Raw genomic sequence first — 15,170 nt, 5'->3', positions numbered from 1 at the left:
TCCTCCTTCTGCCTTTTGAGTGCTTAGATTACAGATGTGCCGTCACCACATCTGGCTATGATATCAATCAACTATAAGATATCCATATGGCCAAAGAGGAAATGGCTTTCATACTTATTCCACTTGTTATGCCATCAAAACACTGGGGTAGGGGTCACAGCAGTAGGGAATGCCTTGCCATTGACTTGTGTGGTGACTACTTCAGGCACATCCCTCTCTTTCCTGGTCTCAGTTTCCTCATAGCAGATGGAAGGACTGGGATGTAATGGTACGCATATCTTTTTTTCTGAGAAAGTCCTGATTTACGCCCATGATCTTGATGCAATTGTTATAGGCACCAACTTTTGCTTGGAAAATATCCTCATTTGGACACCATGTTTAGTTCTCCAACCTGATACTCAGCGAGTGGTACTTCAACCCCAAATGTCCGTCGGAGCTCGCTGGTGGTGCAAATGTGCACAGATGGCTTCTGTGAGACAACTAAGAGCATTGGGTGTGACAAATGGCAGTATCTTTACAAGGCCACCGCTGTTGGACTCAGCCAACTGTTGCCCAATGGAGATGATAAGATGAGCCTGTACTCAAGTTCACCAGACCCCAGACTTGATCGCGAAATACTGTAACTTTAAACATGTTAAGCAACTTAATTCATATATTTTTAAATAGTGGAGAAGCCAAACAAAATATGTCTGCGGGCTGTACAGAACCCTGAGATTGTGTGCTTGCAACCTCCAAAGGGTTTCTGTACACACCAAAAGCTGGATTCCTCCACAGGCTGTTTGGGTTCCCTTGACAGCATTCTAACATTGCTTCTAAATGCTGAACGACAGCTCCGGTTACCAGCGTTCAAATCAAGATTTCGAAGCAACAGTACAACACATCACCTCTTAGCCTTTCTTACTTCTGGGGATGCGGAATAGGCATTGAAGGGGAACAGACCAAGGAGGGGACCTTTGTTTTGCACCCTAGGCTTTTTCCTTTTTTTTTTTTTTTCGACTGGAAACTATAAACTAAAGAGGGAATGTAACAGAAACGTGGAGAGAAATGCACACATTTTGACACTCTAACTTCTCATTTCCCCTGAAGCAACAGTCAATAACGGGTGCTTCCAGAGGTAAAGGCTTCCCATAATGCACTTGAGCGCAGTCAGCCCCAGGGAGGCATGGGTGAGAGACTCTTGCAGTAAAGTGGGTAAAATGAAATGTCTTTAGAATTCAGGATGTAGTAAGATTTTGGGTATAAGAGACAACACCACTGTATCAACCGCACAAACGTGGCACTCGCTGCTTTTTGCACCATGACTCTGATTTCATCGGAGTTAAAGGCCTTTTAAAAATCGAATTTATGCTGCAACCTTATCTTTCTGAAAACCATTTTGCTTCCAGCTCCTTCCATAACAATTCCTAAGAAATGCTACCATCAGTTAGAAATGTGCTATCGTGTCTTCTCTTCTATGGCGTCCAGCAAGGGTCTGATCCTGGAGTATGGAAACAATAGCAGTAAATACCGCCTGGGTTTCAGTACAGCCTGCCCATGCTTGTGAATCACTGTTATTCTTCCAGAATTCAGCTTAGGAGAGGTAATTACAAGCAACTTTAATGTCTAAGGGAAAGAGAGGAAGCAGACCCTGTGGATAGAAGGGCACATTTACTCTTTTCAAATCATAGCTCAAACTATCAGTAGAAAATATGGCTTTCATGTAAGCACTCGGTTTTCTGCAAAGCTTGCGAAATCCATTACTTTAAGGAAATTTCCACATGAATAAGCCAAGAGCTTAAAGCACCCTAAGAGCTCACACATCCAACCATCGGTTTCCTAGCATGCTGGCATACACTCCACAGCCACACGTGGTCCTGGGATTGAATGCTCAGAGTAGGAGCATGCACTGTGAATGCATGATTTGCATCTCTTACCTCCTAATTGTCAAATCCAGCTGTTTCCTCAGACTGTCACTTTCAAGCTATCCCCAGTTGAGCTGTTTCTACATATTCCTGAAATTCAGCTCACTTTCGGAATGTCTGCTGCCCACTCATTCATTCATTCACTCAGCAAAGACATGAATATTCTGTCAGGTGTAGACAGAAGCAGGAACAGAGGTAGGTCATTTATGAGGCTCATTCTAGCCACGCCCACCCACGCAGCTCAAACACCAACATGAGAACTCCAATTTAGTCACTTGGATTTTCTTCCTGCTGTGTCTGTTTTTGTCAACCTCCTTTGACTGTGTGTGTGTGCATGATGTGAACGTGTAGATGCATGTTCACATGTGCTTGGGCTCATATGTGTGTGCAGGCTTCTGTGCATGTGTGTACACACATGTAGAGGCCAGGAGTTGGCATCAGGTATCTTACTCAATTGCTCTCTATCTTAATTTTTGAGGCAGGGTCTCTCACTTGAACCTAGAGCTCACCTATTTAGCTCATCTAGTTAGCTAGCTTCTGGTGTCCCCTGCCTATGACTTCTATGTGCTGGGATGATAGGCAGTCTGTCCAGCTGGCACTTAACAGAGACTCTAGGCCCTTATGCTTACCCAGCAAAGTGCTTTCACCCAGTAGCCATCTCCTTTGCCTTTCGGACATCAGGATCCCTCTGGTCCTGGAGTTTTAGCCGGAGACAAAGTTCTTGCCACACTTCCTACTTCTCCATCCCATAGCTTAGCATTTGCACACTTCCTAGCAGCATCTCTCCCAAGGTGCTAATCTCTTACCTTAGCATTCAGAGCCCTCAAGGTAGTGCACCTTGTTCTTTAGCAAAACACATGTTTGAACTGCATTTGTCGAGTACTTATTGCTTGGTCTACAGGACTCTAAAAATATGTTCTGACAGAGCCCTGTGTGGCTGCTACCAGAAGATGTTTCCTCTTCCAAGCTCCCCAAGGACACTGCACACACCTATGTGCACAGGCCTACGTCAGCAGGCTAGAAGTCCCATTAGAGCAGGAACTACACCCTAAGCTCAGCGTCTTAGCAGCCTAGCACCTGAAGGCCCCTCATTCACCCGTCAGAACTTTCAAGGCTTTCCAAGAGTAAATGCCCATGGTTTGGTAGGCCGTACCTCTAACTAGGCTTCTGACATGTTGCTCATCATAGAATCTGCCACTTAATCCAGTAGACTCTTAATAGGGAAGATAAAGGAACTGTTCGGTGGTCAGTCCCCGCATGCATCAGTTTTCAACATGCAGCAAAGCAGTTAGCATCCTGGAGTTGGCGTTCAGTGCCAAGAATGTACCCCAGGCAACAGACCATCTTGCCACCTCACTCGCACCAGTGAAAATAAACCAGGCTGGTGTATGTTAAAAGAATCTGGGGCTGGAGAGATGGCTCAGCGGTTAAGAGCACCCGACTGCTCTTTCAGAGGTCATGAGTTCAATTCCCAGCAACCACATGGTGGCTCACAACCATCTGTAAAGAGATCCGATGCCCTCTTCTGGTGTATCTGAAGACAGCTACAGTGTACTTATATATAATAAATAAATAAATCTTTAAAAAAAAAAGAATCTGTTATAGAGATGTAATTTGAATATAAAATCTACCCTAAGAGATTGCTTTTGTCTATGCCCTTCAGGGTCTGATAGTTCAAGCCTTCAAAGTGTAAAGGTACGTGAAATTCTAGATTCCATACAAACTTGTTTTCAGGGACTAAACCTGGCCCCTTAGCAGGCAGCAGGCAGAGACCGAGTGTTGAGAAACTCGTATAAGGGTGAGATGAGAGCATTCCTTTCATCCTTGCATTGCCTGGAACACAGTTATTTCTGTCCATTTCTCTGAGTAGAATAACAGGAGACACATTTCTCTGAGTAGAATAACAGGGCGTGCCAGGGCACCGCGTGAGGGAACCTTCTCCTCAGGAGAATGGCGAACGCCTTCCAAGTCCTTTGCAATTCCAAGTTTCCCCTCTGTCTAATGTACATCTCAGTGTCCTCTGCTTCCAAGCTTTCCTCAGATGCTCTGGATCCATCTGCAGGACTGTACTGTATCCACCCTCTGAGCTCACTGCTCCCAATCCTCGAAATATCGCATCCCTGCGTCTCCAAGGAGAGCAGGAGCCTTCCTCTGGCCCTTGTCCGTACGTGTAAAGAGGCTTCTAGGACCATGCTTGGAGGGTTGTTTCTATGGCTATTTAAGATACCAAATATAGGTGGAAATCTCCCAGGGGCGCACACATGCCCAATTTTATTCTATATTCCCATGGCAACCATGCTTCCAATAAATACAGTTTATGACTCTCTGTCACAAATGTGGATAGAGCCTCCCCTTCCTTCACATATATTTATAAACTATGTATTTAAGCATTTCTTGTGTTTATTTTTTCCTTTTGTGTCTTTTATATTTTAGCTCACTTTAAATTACAGACTTAGAGGAGAGTAATTTCGACAGTGAATTCTCTCTATAAAATGACTACTGGATCATCTGCCATTGACTGTTAATAAATGCTCCCAGCTCTTTGACAGTGGATTGTGAGTTTGGCCAAAGGGCTTGACTTCTTTTATTTACACATTTTTAAATCATATTTTTATGGCTAAATAGGGACCACGAAGGTCAGTTCACACCACAGCCCCCGCCCGATGTCTTCGGAAAACCAGAGAGATTAAGAATCTCAAGGAGAGTTGTATAACTGCCTAAAAATCAACGGAGGAATAGAACTTGGGTCTCCTCACTCCAGCTGTCTCCCCTCCCACCTCCATTACGTCATGGTGCCTCTTAATCTCCTGGCATTTGCACTGAATGGCTGAAATCAGCTTATGCCTCTGGAATCCCTCCACTTACATAATGAAACTATAATTTCTGAATGTAGAAAATGTTGGAGATGTTGAAAAAAAGAGTCTCAATACCTCTTGCAGTTGCAACTAGAAAATGATTACTGGATACGTCAGGACGCAGTGTGATCTAATTAAAAGGCATCCGCCGCTGGTACAAACTCATAAACAGTAATAAAAAACGATTGCGAGGGTATTTAGCCTGTGCAAAGTGCTATAGTGATCCAACCTCCGGCCCCCAAAGAGTGAATGGATGGAAAATATCATAAGTCATATAACATGCTTGACTTGGTCTGAACGCAGAAGAGAGCCAGACTGACTCAAAATTGATGAGGACGGTGGGATGCCACTGAAGGAGGAAATTGGGTTTGTGGGGACCAGGGTGCTTTCTTGCATTTTATTGTGCTGGGTGAAACAGATTAGCATAAAGATATTCACCAGACTTGATCCACTATTCAGGGACCACTACTTTCCTTAATCAAAAAAAAAAAAAAAAAGACCCTGGGGTCTCAGGCAGGCAGAGAAGGGTACACCGCTCAAAAGGTCATGCAGGCCAGAGTTCCTGCCCTTCCTTTAGCGGCCAGCCCTCTTGACGTATAAAGGGCTTTCTATCAGGGACCCTTTCCCAGGGCCCTCTTTGGGAGGCCAATTCAACCAAATCCGAGGCACCGTCCCCGTGTGAACTAAACCTGCACGCTTTTGAATAGTGGCAGCTGGCTTTGGAGAAAATGGAACCGTCTCCTGATCCGCTTTGAGGGACTGCCATTCTTTCCTGGGGGACTGAGCCGATTTCCCGGTACCACCCACTCCAGCGCGCTGGCCCTGCGTCCCCTCCCCGCGAGGGCTCTGCGGACCACAAAGACAGTGCGCCGGTTGACCCAGCTGCTCCTGCGCCACCCAGGGTAACCATGGCAACCGAGGTGGTCAGGAATGCACGCTAATTGAAGGCCGCGTTCCTCCCACAGGGATGAGCAACAAGTGAGGGAAAAATAGTGAGCTGGGCTGCCTGTGAGGAGGGAGGGGAGAGTAAGTTGGCCCCATCCTGAGTTGGAGTAGCTGAGGGAATGGCACCCATGAAGAGAACCTGCCAGACTGTAACAGGTCAGAAATCTTTGGATATATTTTCCAGCCAACTACTATTGTGTGAAGGCACCCTTCTTTCTCTGGGCTGGAATGCTTGATTAACGTAGTTGAAGGGAGCTAGCTGTACATCCCTAAGTCCTCAGAAAATGGGTGTTTCCAATAGCAACCAAAAATGAGGTAACGCAAAGACGAGAAGGGTCTTGGGTCAAATAAACTCCAAGTTTAACACCATCAGGAGGATTTCAAAGGCAGCTCAGGTGTCAGTGAGAAAATAGGAGTTTATTCCTAATGGTCAATCACACGTAGCCCATTAAATCTGCTTAAGGAAAACCAACCATTTAGGAGTACTCAACATACATTTCCTTAGAGGGTTCCCTGAGATCAGGGATAACACACTGGTGGGGTATGGTGGAGAGTGGCAAGCGGTAGGAGGATCTAACATTTTCTGTTTTGTTTTGTTTTGTTTTGTTTTGTTTTGTTTTGTTTTGTTTTTTTTAACAATCAGCCTTTGGGATAACTTTTAAGACCCTCTCTTCTACAGATTGGGAAACTTAGCTCATATTAGTTCACCAAGAGCTGTCTGTCCCCAAGCCTCTATACCATGTTCACACTGGATCACGGCCAGTATCCAAACAGACTTACTCTGTTGGGATGTGTGCAGTAAGAGCAGTGAGTGTCTGAGTTGGTCTGTAGTGAAGGAGGCTCCAAAACCTTCCCAGCCTCTACTCACTGGGATCCTAATTCCTGGCCAGTGTGACAAGCAAAACAGGCCTCCAAACATTGCCAAAAGTCTCCTAGAGGGCAAAGCGCCCTCTGTTGAGCACCTGTGGCGTAGATACTTAGTATCCAAGCACAGTTCTAATCTTTCTTTTTACTCTTCTTTCTACCAAACCACAACTTTTACCTTCACAAAGGACACAAAATTTTAATAGGGACACAATGATGCCATTTATGTATTTTGTATCTTCAGTTGCGTGGGATTCCAGTACAGCTAAGGGGTTGGGGATTTAGCTCAGTGGTAGAGTGCTTGCCTAGGAAGCGCAAGGCCCTGGGTTCGGTCCCCAGCTCCGAAAAAAAAAAAAAAAAAAGATCCAGTACAGCTAAAAATACTCATTAAAATTTTTCTATCACAGTTTAAATATAAATCAGAACGGAAGCGATACTGACCTACTCTGGGGTGTCTGTCAGTGAGCAAGATTAGGATTCTGCCATGAGTTCTTGAAGCTAAGAGAAGCTCTGGCAGAACATCAAAGATTTGGCTCCACATCTTGGAAGGACTCCTCTCTTCTCCTCCTAGCTACAGTTTCTAGGGGGAGTTAGATGCCTGGGTAACTCCTCTAGCTCTTCTTTCTCCTTTCAATACATTTTCTCATTCTTCATTAAAAACAAAAACAACAGAGACGGCTAAGTAAAGTTGTGGGCAGACCAGGCCAGGGGGGAGAGCAAAGAGATTGGAGAAGAGACGTTAGAGCATTGCCCAGACATTAGAAACGCACTCATTTTGCCACTTTTTTCAAGGGCACCTTTAGGATTATCTCAACCTATCTAGAATTCTGAATGTGTGCATGCTGAAGTAGGATGTTTTCACCGTGCTAGGGATGAGCCCAACCGTGAAGCATGGTCAAGTCTGCAAGTGAAATGTTGGGAGAGAAATGCAGAAAATTGAGACGTTCCCAAGGTTCTCTCTAGACTCTCTAGCCAGAGTGTGGCTCTTGTAATTCATTTTTTCCCCCTCTCTCCCTTCTGCCAGGAGTAAACTTCTTTTTTTCTTCCCCAATTCTTTTACCCTTCTTCCTCTGTTTGTAAATCTTCCAGAGAGAAACAGCAGCAGCCACTCTCTGAGATCAAAGTTTTAGCAGGCAACAAAAGACCTCCAAGGAGGCTGTTGCCATGGGAACTCTGGGAGCTGAGGCCCTTCTAATAGGCAAATCTCCCTGGTTAGCAGCACCAGGCTGTGGCTGGCAAAGAGAGAGATAAGGGGGAAGGGGAAGTCTTGGCAACAAGTACCCTTTCTGAACAGCCCGAACTAAAATCACTGGGATGTGGGGCAGGATTCAAACCCGAACTGCAGGAATGCAGAGGTGGGCGCTAGGGCATTTCCGCGCAATCTTAGGAAATACTTCCACTAAATAGTCCTAGAGTCACCTGGAGGGAGATATCCCCTCCCCAAAATTCATTGATTACTTATTTGGTTCTTAATGGCTTTTAAACATACCAGTGAGCAGAGATATTTATTTCTACCAGACACAGGACTGTGAATAGCTTGAATTAAGACCAAAAAAAAAACACCACGCCAGCCCATTCTTTTACTTGTCTAGGTAATGTATGCTGTACTCCTGGGTACGTCACAGGAGATGGAAGAAAAAAATAGGAAAAACAAAGGTAGTTCTGCAGCACTGTATTTATAGGAAAGAACCAATCCCAAATTAGTGCCTTCTCGCAAGGACCCGCTGGGAGCACACCTATTTCCGGCCTCCTCAGTTAGCACTACATTTGGCCCATAACGAGGCAGAAACTGATGATGAATTCCACAAAATGTTAGCAGTGTGTGTTTTTGCCTGCCTGGCATTCCCTTCGTCTTCATTTGGGAACAACTGCCTGGCTTCCTTCAGGAAAAGGCTGCTTTTTCCTTTGCAGCAAAGGTGGGGGTTGAATGCCTCCCTCCAACAACAGGGCTATTACAGGGACTATGCAGACAGACAGACAGACAGACAGACAGACAGAGCTCTAGCCTCCTGAGGCAGGGTCCTGTGCAAGTCCTCAGAAGAGGCCTTGCCTGAAAGTGGAGATGAGGAAAGAGCAGGAGGCAGAGGCAAGGACAGGCCAGCTCTGTGACACACTGATCTGCCACCAGAACTCATTGATTAAATCTGGGCATGCCCTGGGGTTTGCCTGTTACGGAAGCCACAGGACGCACCTCATTTGGAACCTCCATCCCTTAGATGGCTGTGGAATTGTGACAACTCGAAAGAGTGGGCTTTGCAGGGGTAATTTCTTCTCTACTCTCCTGCTTGGTTCAACGTGTGATCAACAAGCAAAAAAATCTTTTCTTTCTGAGAAACAATATTAAAACAAACCACAGCAGCGGATGGCAATTTGAGGAATGCCTTCTAATGGAGAATTAATTTTTAAATCCAGGGGCTTTTGAAATGAATTTTTTAAAAAATCCCTGAAAGGCCTGTGGAAAGCCATATTGTTTTCCTTGTATCTAGGCAACCCGGATTGAACTTGTTCTATGTGCTAAAGCTCATCAGAGAAGGAGCTTCTGTGATTTCTCCCAACCACCTATAATTTCAAACTTGAAAAAACCTGTTATTTTACCATTAGCTTGAGCTAAGCGCCCTTTGGCTCAGGTCCTCTTATTGGAGTGGAGGCAGGGGTGTTCACATCCTCGTCTCCACAGGGGTCCCTGTCCCCCCTTTAAACATCAAGCTATTACGAGGGACATCAGAATGAGAAGGTCAGGCCCTTATATGGTACATAGGAAGAACTAAGAAGAAGGGAGGCTGCTTTTAGATTTTAAAATAATAACTTCCCTGCCTGGCCCTTCCTGCCAGCCGGAGCTGCCCCTGGGAACTTTATTCCTACCCAAACAGTCACATGTTCACAGCCAATCCTTGCTACCAATCCCAGACCAATGTCTAATCCCAAGTGGCAGATCTTTGGACACCCTGCCTTCTGTGACTGCCTGTCGTGCTGTCCTGCCTGCATCCACTCTGTCTAAATATTTCCCAGGTATCTGTCATGGCCGTCTCAAAGCACCAAAACACCGTGTGCTCTTCCAACTTCAGAATGACTTTACTTTCTGAATCATCAAAGGGTGTTTGGATAGTTTTCCTGTTTAACGTTGAAACAGCGGTTGTCCTCCCGTTTCTGTGAATCATGTACCGTTGGCTATTTCTGTAACCTCTGAACAAGCTGCCATAGCCTCTGAGGTTCAGACGTATGGGGTGGAAGGAGGGGTGACTCATGCTCAGTGGGGAGATATTCAATCTAGACAAGAGCCACTGTGTCTTTGAAGTGAAGGCCTAGGTCAATGGTTACATAGAGTTTAAGGAAGAAATGCAGGGAACCAAGGAAGCAAGCCTGGGGCCCCTAGCGGCAACCACATTGTTTAGGACATAGCTTAATCTATAGCGTCTCGGTACACATGGGACCTGTGGTATTGAAACAGATATGAAATGTGGTATATGAAAACAGATAAAGTTAGGGATTAAAAGCAATGGGGTTTAATCACTGACACCTTTTAAAACCTGGAGTGCAGTCATTAGAGCAGGGCACTGGTTTTCTTTAAGTTGGAAGATTGGGGGGGGGAATAATTGCTATTCTCCTACCCCATAAAAGTATTAAAGGAAAGCATTGTGGATTGCAGTTTATTTTCAGTGTGAGTGGGCACAGTGCTGGCATCACTTCAGATGACATTTATCTGGTGTGCATGTGTGGTGGGTATTGAGGTATTCATTCTCTTTATATCGGTGGACGGTCCCCGAGAGCCTCTGGCTTCCCAGGGCTAAGCAGTGGACAACTGACCTAATTGGGCCAATTGGGATTTCTCTCTTAAGGCTAATTTTGTTGTTGTTGTTGTTGTTGTTGTTGTTAGGACACTACAAGAATGGAAAATAACATTTATGTTTATTTTTTTCTACCAAGGGAGCCCTAAAGATATTTTTTCAGCAGTTTCCACAGCATAAAGCCAGGAGCCCCGAAGCATCTCTGACAATGCTGAGACTAACTACTATGTTAACCGCTGTTATTTTCTTCTATTTCTTCCAAAATGACTAAAGAAAAGACCTACAGAGTCAACTAACCTGGGGCCATGGGGACTCATAGAGACTGAACCACCAACCAAAGCTTATTCAGGGGCTGGACCTAGCCCTCTCCCTCCACATTTGTAGCAGATGTGCAGCTTGGTCTTCATGTGGGTCCCCTAATAACTGTGGGGGGGGCTGTTCTGACTCTTGCCTGACGTTGGGTCCCCTTCCCCTGGCTGGACTGCCTGGTGGGGGCTCAGTGGGAGATGCCCTTGGTCCTGCTGAGACTTGATGTATCTTTAGAGGTACCCAAGGGGGGCTTCACCCTTCTCTGAGGAGAAGGGGAGGGGGCAATGGGAGGAGGGGCTTGTGATGGTGGGACTGGGAGGAGAGGTGGAGACTGGGCTGGATCGGGATGTAAAGTGAATAAATAAATTAATGAATGAAAAAACCCTGACTATGGAGTATTCTGTGTCACACTAGATCCCAAGAAGCCCCCGTTGAGCGTTCGTATATTTATCCATTCTCACCCCATCCCCACTCCCCTTTATCTGGGAGCAGAAGTCCAACACAGCAGAGCCAAACAAAAGAGAAGCCTAGAACCTCATGCCACCCCTTGGAGGGGAACTATCCGTCTGACTGGCAAATGTAGAAATAAACTTCTGGGCAGAAAAAGATCACTGAGGTTAGGAGATATTTGTGTAGAGGCTAATGAATTCTTTCCTAAAAAAAAAAAAAAATACACTCTTTAGGTCGCCTTTGGTTTTGATACCCTCCAATGCATTCTTTTTTTTCTTTCCCTTAAGTTAATCAGAACCAGGGCTTTCGACCATAGTTTCTGATAAATCCTACTAACACTCACTCATTACCTAGAAGAAGATTACGACCAGTGAGTGTGACCTGGTAAGTATATTACTTACTTCACGTCATCTGTTTATGTCCCAATGAAACACAGCCCCTGGAGGCCCGTTGGTGTCTCACAGACATCTTAAATTCTACATGTTCAAAACCCAACTCATCCCTCTGCTTTTTCTCTAACCTGCATTTTCACCCTTGTCCCATTCTCAGTTAGTGGGATGCCTGGTTAACCGCCTAGTTAGAAATCCTGTTCGACTCATCTCCCCTGCTTCCTTCTATACATCCCCACGATCAATTGCTTTGGTCGCAGAACTGTGGTTAAGGTGTCTGCATTTCCTAGTCTGGTTCAGAACCTCATACCTTTCGTCTGCGATCCTGGACCAGCCTCCATATCCAGCCCTGCTCCAGGCTCCTCCGCTAATGAACCACCGGCCAGGCATGGAGTGTGTTTCCAGTGCCTCTTGTACAAACCCTCATTCCAAATATGGAAGACACATCCCCTGGTCTTTAAGTCCTTTTTTTTTTTTTTTTTACTAAAATGAATCCTCTAGCCATTCCTCACAGAAAATTTAATACCACTAGTTAATGGTGCTGTAATTAGTAAACTATGAACCCCCAAAATCTTTTCAGGGCACCCCATTCTTTGGCAGAGAACCCAGAAATCAAGTTACTTTCCTGGTCTCGCAGAAAAAAGACTATTAAGCAAAATGGTCTGCAGAATATAACAACCAAACAACTCTAATTTCTTTTTAATGTGACAGTATTTTGAAAAAATGTATAAAGGGATGCCAAGATAAAGATTCATTTGGCACTTAGTATTTTAACGTGCTCAAAAAATTTCATAGATTTCAATCAATTCCTTTAAATAATTGACATAAGTAGTCTTGCCCAAAGTTGTCCATGGCAAATTATCCCATTCTGCACATTTCTTTTTTTTTCTTTTATTGGATATTTTTTATTTACATTTCAAATGTTATCCCCTTTTCCAGTTTCCCCTCCAGAAACCCCCTATCCCATCCCTCCTCCCCTTGCTTATATGAGGGTGCTCCCCCACCCACCCTGCCACTCCCTTCCTCCTCCCTGCCTTGGCATTCCCCTATGCTGGGACCTTCACAGGACCACGGGTCTCTCCTCCTATTGATGACATCTTCTGCAACATATGCAGTTGGAGCCATGGGTTTCTCCGTGTGTATTCTTTGGATGATGGTTTAGCCCCTGGGAGCTCTGGAGTTTCTGGGTAGTTGATATTATTGTTCTTCCTATGGGGTTGTAAACCCCTTCAGCTCCTTCAGTCCTTTCCCTCACTCTTCCATTGGGGACCCCATTCTCAGTCCAATGGTTGGCTGCAAGCATCTACCTCTGTATTTGTCAGGCTCTGGCAGAGCCTCTCAGGAGTCAGCTATATCAGGCTCCTATCGGCATGCACTTCTTGGGCATCAGCAATAGTGTCTGGGTTTGGTGACTGTGTATGGGCTGTATCCCCAGGTAGGGCAGGCTCTGGATGGCCTTTCCTTCAGTCTCTGCTCCAAACTTTGTCTCCATATCTCCTGTGAATATTTGTGTTCCCCTTTTAAAGAAGGACTGAAGCATCTGCACTTTGGTCATCCTTCTTGAGCTTCATGTGGTCTGTGCATTGCATCTTGGGTAAACTGAGCTTTTGGGCTAATATCCACTTATCAGTGAGTACACACCATGTGTGTGTTTTTGTGATCGGGTTACCTCACTCAGGATGATATTTTTCTAGTTCCATCCAATTTGCCTAAGAATTCCATGAAGTATTTGTTTTTAATAGCTGAGTAGTATTCCATTGTGTAGATGTACCACATTTTCTGTATACATTCCTCTGTTGTGGGACATCTGGGTTCTTTCCAGCTTCTGGCTATTATAAATAAGGCTGCTATGAACATAGTGGAGCATGTGTCCTTCTTATATGTTGGAGCATCTTGTGGGTATATGCCCAGGAGTGGTATAGCTGGGTCCTCAGGTAGTACTATGTCCAATTTTCTGAGGAACCTCCAGACTGATTTCCAGAGTGGCTGTACCAGCTTGCAATCCCACCAACAATGGAGGAGTGTTCCTCTTTCTCCATATCCTCGCCTGGATCTGTTGTCACCTGAGTTTTTGATCTTAGTCATTCTGACTGGTGTGAGGTGGAATCTCAGGATTGTTTTGATTTACATTTCCCTGATGACTAAAGATGTTGAACACATTTTTTAGGTGCTTCACAATCATTCAATATTCCTCAGTTGAGAATTCTTTGTTTAGCTCTGTACCCCATTATTTTAATAGGGTTATTTGGTTCTTTAGAGTCTAACTTCTTGAGTTCTTTGTATATATTGGATGTTAGCCCTCTATTGGATATAGGATTGGTAAAGATCTTTTCCTAATCTGTTGGCTGCCGTTTTGTCCATTTCTAATTAGCATAGAGCAGAGCAGGGCTATACTCATTCCTCAGGTGTATCGGTTTCGTGGTCCTGCTTTTATGTAGAGCTCTGACTTCAGTGTCCTTCATTTGTGGTCACTGCTCTTCTCAGTGCTGATCTCTGCTCCTCATCTCTCCTCCCATCACTGGTGACCACTGTCATCTGGCCTTCTGTTCACTCAAGAAGGGCCTCCTCAACCCACAGTTAGCTTTTATTTGATCCAGAGGAATGTGTACATCCTCAGATGACAAAACATTCCCCCCACATCTGCTGAAGTGGGACCAAATTATCTAAAGAGGTTTTTTACCTGGCCTCTTTCCCTCCATACCCAATTATTTCCCTCCAGATGGCTGCCTCGATCCAATAGCTGTGCTCACAATTACCTAAACGCAAGCTCAAACGAACTTCTTGTTACTGCATGCTTGGCTATTAGAGTTCTAAGATTAGGCAAAATAAGAATGTATCTCTCAGACTGTCTGATTTAAAAAGCCACAACACAGTTCACGCCTTAACTCTCTGTGCTCTTGACATTGTCAATACATCTTTTGCTCCTATAATTTTCTTTGAATAATTCATACCCCCCCCTTTTCTACAAACCACAGCAGTTTCTGTGTTGGCCCTAAGGATTAAGTCAGCCTTCTAACAAGGAAGACCAAAATTACCTTAGTTCAGCTTGTAAACTCTAAGACTAAGACACGAGAACTATGGCTTTGCCAAAGTCATGACAGAACCTAAAAATTCTAAACAGAAAATGTCACTTTATCCCTAAGTATTGAGATTCTCATGGAGGGGGGATATCAATCTTAACCTTCATTTGCATTTCAATCAAGGCATTCTTAGATGTTCCCACAAATCAGTGTCAGCTAACTTTTGGAGGCTACAAGAAAAACAAACGCAAAACCACAACGTCTCCTGAATATAGTTTAAAGGGTATATCCTCAATTATTTTTTCCTTACAATTGATAGAGGGTTTTTCTTTGTTTTCTTCATTTTTTTACTGTAAGTTGTTTTTTGTTTTGTTTTATCTAACCAACATTTATGAAATGCAAAATACGCACTCAATTTTCAAAGAGAGCACTGACCAGTAACATTCCTCCAATCCACAAGAGGGACAATAGCCAAAGCAAGGAGTTTTCAGTTACAAAACAGTTCATATTAATAAGGATTACAAGTATTTGCTTGAGAATAACTCAGCATACCTCTAAATAGCTTTTCTCACTGGATGCATTTTATTACTAGACTCTCCAGCTTACAGACACCTTGCTCATGGTTATCTTAAATAGAGACAAATTAATTGTT

The 15,170-nt window shown here is 44.4% G+C and overlaps 1 protein-coding gene across 4 annotated transcripts in view; it reads right to left on the bottom strand.

The window, feature by feature from the left end:
* The window catches only part of Ildr2 (immunoglobulin-like domain containing receptor 2), a 61,868-nt gene that overhangs the window by 28,609 nt on the left and 18,089 nt on the right, over window positions 1–15,170 (bottom strand). The gene's annotated exons all lie outside the window — the stretch shown is intronic.

This window comes from Rattus norvegicus, chromosome 13, assembly GCF_036323735.1.
Source record: "Rattus norvegicus strain BN/NHsdMcwi chromosome 13, GRCr8, whole genome shotgun sequence".
In the NCBI taxonomy this organism is placed as follows: domain Eukaryota; kingdom Metazoa; phylum Chordata; class Mammalia; order Rodentia; family Muridae; genus Rattus; species Rattus norvegicus.
The sequence above is the reverse complement of the archived record's forward strand: the minus strand, read 5'-3'. Positions and strand labels throughout refer to the sequence as shown.